Here is a 4,629-nt window from a genome sequence, read left to right on the forward strand (position 1 = left end):
TTTCCATGTTTCGGCTCTAGAACATGGATTTCAGCATTGCTTAACGTTTTGGTCATCCTTTAATGGATAGCAATCACCTCTTCTGAAAAAATTTCATCTTGTAAAAACCTTTTAGTAATTTTTATGTCTCAATCATATTGCCCTTGTCAACCAGTTTCTCTAAATCACAAATGTGCATATCCTCATACTGTTCATTCCAAAGTCCTGCTACCATCTTGGTCAGTCACCTGTGGATTGTATCTCCCTTCTCCTCATCCACAAGATGCTCATGTGACATCTGTGCGCAGTAGTCAAGATGGAGGGGGGGGGCTTACGAAGGCTCTATAGATATATAATAACCTGATATCTCTGCTCATCAGGGTATTCTTCAGTAACCAAGTAATCCAATGAGCTTCTTTAGCCACTTTTGCAACATTACCCTCTAAACTTTAATTTTTTATTCAATAATACCCCACATCCCTGGCTTCATCAATGTTCTGGAGTACAGATCCATCGATGTCGTACACAGCTGGTAATCTTTTCACTCCAAAATACAGGGTGGACATAAATTAACTTTCCCTCTTTGGAGGTATCTGCAGCTAAAACTAATACACGGAATGAGACCACATTTTATATTGAGACTTTTGAAGATCATGAATTTGAAGAGTATGGGGAGAGGAATTTTGGCGCTGGTGGAGCCGAAAGCAGTCAGATATTTGCAGTAAACGCAGGTAAAAATGGTCATGCAAATTTTACTGTGTGTACGTGACAGCAGCGCCACCAATTCCACTTAAAAAGGGATTGGAAGCGTTCAGGCAGTTATTGTAATGATTGACGAATTGTGCTCAATATACGTCATACCTTGTCTCAGCATGCTTTACTTGTTAAGTTGTTTTACCTTAAACAGTGCAATGCGGTAGCAGCCTTTCTGGAATTTCTATGTGGTCCAGGGGACCCTGATTCTGATGAATAAAACATTATTTCCTGTGAGTTCAATCACTACATTAATTTCTGTGTCTCTTGCAAGTTGTTGTTTTAGTTTAATTATATTATTCTTATTATCATTGTAACGCGCCACATATCCAGCTGAAATGAGTGACACGGCTGTCGCTTACACCGTCGAAATGTTATTATTCCATTTTATCTGCCTTTAATATAATTATGCGCTTGCTTTCGGCTCCGCCAGCGCCAAAATTTTCCCTATCGGCGATTTTTGGTACTAAATATTTTTTTCGCGGAAATCATCTCCGCATGCCTTCAAAAGTCTCAATATAAAATTTGGTCTCATTCCTTTTATTGGTTTTAGCCAATAAACGAAATGAGACCAAAAAAGAGGGAAAGTTATTTTATGGTTACCCTGTACATAACCTTACACTTTGCCACATTAAACTAATATCTATTATACTCAGTGTTCTAGTCTGTCCAAATCATCCGGCAAAATATTAACATAATGTTTATTAACTTTGCTCTATCCAATTTTGTATCATTGGCAGCATCTGAGTAGTTCTTCTCAGATCCTTTCCCATATCACTAATGAACAAATTAAATAGCAGCAACCCAAGAACAGAATCCTGTGGTATAGCACTAATCACAATCCTTCTACTGTACTCTACTCCTGAAGTAAATGATGCCTAAAGAATAAACTTTTCTGATATCTATCCATCAACCACTCTCTTGTGCACTTCATCAAGTTTATATCCATCCCCACGTGCTGCAATTTATTAATTAGAAGTCCGTACACTATCCTGTCGAAAGCTTTTGCAAAATCCAACAGTATCATTGTAAACACATTACCTTTATCCATCTCGGCTGTCGCTTTATTAAAAAAACGTGAGTAAATTACTGAGGAACGACCTATCCTTCACAAAGTCATGTTTTTCCCTCTATATAGTACTCGGTTTCTGTCTATCCATTCCCGTATTTTGCTATTAACTAACATTTCTAGTACCCTGAATACGATTCCTGATATGATAATGGTCAATAATTTACCACATAAGTCTTGGAGCCTCCTTTATGCAGTGGAACTACTTTCCTACTCTTTCAACCCCTGAGGCTAATCCAGAGCTGATACTTAGGTCAAACAACATGGTCAAGAGCACCACCAGTCTCTACCACTTTCGCGTAAGACTGCAACTGGTATACCATATATTCCCATAGCTGTATTCACATATTCACATAATCCACTTTGCACCTCCAGTTCATTTATCAGTTTCCATATAAGCATTTATTTCTCTTGCTGCTGCAGTACCTCCACCTGGACGATATACTCTTGCAAAGTGTTCACGTAGTAATTGTATTATTTCGCCTGATTCAGTTACCTCCCCCATCGGCATTCATTAAAATCATTCTGCTGTGACCTTTCTTCCTTTTACTTGCTACTAAATTCTCTATACAATTTTTTTTTCTTTTTTAGCTCCAGCTAAATGAAGATATTCATGCACTGAGCTCCCACTTGGTTTATTTCCTGATTCTAAGCATACAGAATGCTATTGCTTCCCTCAAAGACTCCTTTCCTACTTCCCATACACTATCAGCTTCCAGTCGTTGCCGTTTCACATGCCATGGTGCTGACCCAAGCAATTTCCTAAGTTCTTCATACTTATCGGCTATGTAATCCCACACAAACCCTACTTACTGAAAATTTCATACATTTAGTCACCTCCTGAGTCAAGATCATATGATCACTCTGACCAGTTGGTGGCAATGTTTTCATATTCCTCTAAACCAATTTAAAATTGGTTTAGAGGAATATGAAAACTCTGATATCATTACTAGATCAAGCACTTTCAAACCCCTTGTACATTCCATCACATGCTACGCAGGTAATTATACTTGAGTAACTGCACTTCCTTCTTCCCATGTGTCCTTCTCCCCTTCCAATCTATGTTCCCATACTTGAATTCTCCCATAATAATTACATGCCTTCCACTCATTGAGCTTATTTGTCGATACATACTGTCCACATCACCCTTTACATCTCCTTGTCTACAGAAGCAACCAATTCTATATTTTGTTCTGTTCGTCATTATCTCACATCAGATGGTCTCAGATGTGCTATTTTCAATGGCTTGCAATTGGACTCCAACTCTTTTTGGTTGCAGTTCATCTGTCATCAGCAATAATACTCCTTCTCCAATTCTTTTCTATCCTCCCATGAACACATTCTATCTAACACTAACTGTATCATCTTCTGTCAGGAATGTCTCACTAATGCCAATAGCATTTGGCCAGGATGATCTAACCAATGCCCAAAACTCATTCCCTTGGTTCCGAATGCTTCTGGCGTTCGTATACATGAGATGCAATAGCCCTTTAGGGCCATCACTGTCCTTACTATTTATATTGACTATCCCATTCTTGTTTGTTACCAGTGTTACTAACCTTAGGCATTTTATGCACATTCTTACACTCAACTGACTCACTGGTATCTGTGTACTTGCTCATACTTGCTCACCCCCCACCCCACACTAAAAGTTGATATAGACAGACTGTTTATCAGTCTTAGAAAAGTTAATTAGGACTAAAGGAGAGCCGCCTTCTTTCTTTTGGATATAAAATACATTAGTAGGTACGAAACCTGGTGTTCAAATTAAATTAAATATTATTTTATGCTTTGTCTGATTTTATTATTATTATTATTATTTGACACCTCCAGGGAGTCCAAAGACTCATCGAGGGAGAGTGTGCCACCAGCATCGAACGATTGGCCCCTTCCAACTACTAACCGCGTTCAGACTTACTTAACTGAGCCATTAGTAGTAGAAGCTCTACCAATCGACCAATCTTTGCTGGCTTTTGTTTGATATTATTTGTGGGACCACAACTGAGTAGTTGGTGGTTCATTTGGGGCTCGATATTATTCGAGGGCAGGAAATGCTTTTCCATTGGAAAGCAAAGTTTCTGGCAAAAAAAAAAAAAAATAAATTTTATTCAAAATACTTGAGCTCTACTGCATTGGAGTACTGACAAGTAATAAACTAATTCTGGGGAACATTGTTGATAGGTGATTATTAATGATGTAAACTTAACCATGTAATGCTGTCATATGTCGTTTGATGCTGTTGGCACACTCTCCCTCGATGAGTCTTTGGACTCCATGGAGGTGTCTAATAATAATAATAATTATTATTATTATCCTGATCTCCTCCATCCCACCATTGAGAGTACGTATTAGTAAATTGATGATGATTCTACTACATATTCGTATTACCATCTACTCGCTAGCAATTATGTTAGAGCCGGCCGAGTGGTTAGCGTATCCCCTCTCCAGCCAAGAGGCTGTGGGTTCGAATCCCACAAAGGGCATGGATGTTTGTGATTGTCCTACTAACCAATTACCATATGCACTTACTATGGTGGCCTGTGTCCTGGCGCAGTATGACCCATGATGTCTTTGCGCCATAAAAAACGAAAAAAAAAACTATGTTAGAATTCACAAAATATATCTGTCTACGTTTGTTTATTAAGATAATAAATTTAGTATTAAGCATATAAATCAAGTATATTATTTACACCTGATACTCATAAAACCGGAAGTTCCTTAATTGGTTTTCTTGCCCTCTATAGAAAATAATCAAGGTAACCGAATATCATATATCCTCAACCAATCATAAAAAGCCCGGTGTACGACCACGTGGCTAACACAACAAG

Source organism: Typopeltis vanoorti, chromosome 7 (assembly GCF_054136105.1).
Source record: "Typopeltis vanoorti isolate ZY-2024b chromosome 7, IOZ_Tvanoo_1.0, whole genome shotgun sequence".
Taxonomy (NCBI): Eukaryota; Metazoa; Arthropoda; class Arachnida; order Uropygi; family Thelyphonidae; genus Typopeltis; species Typopeltis vanoorti.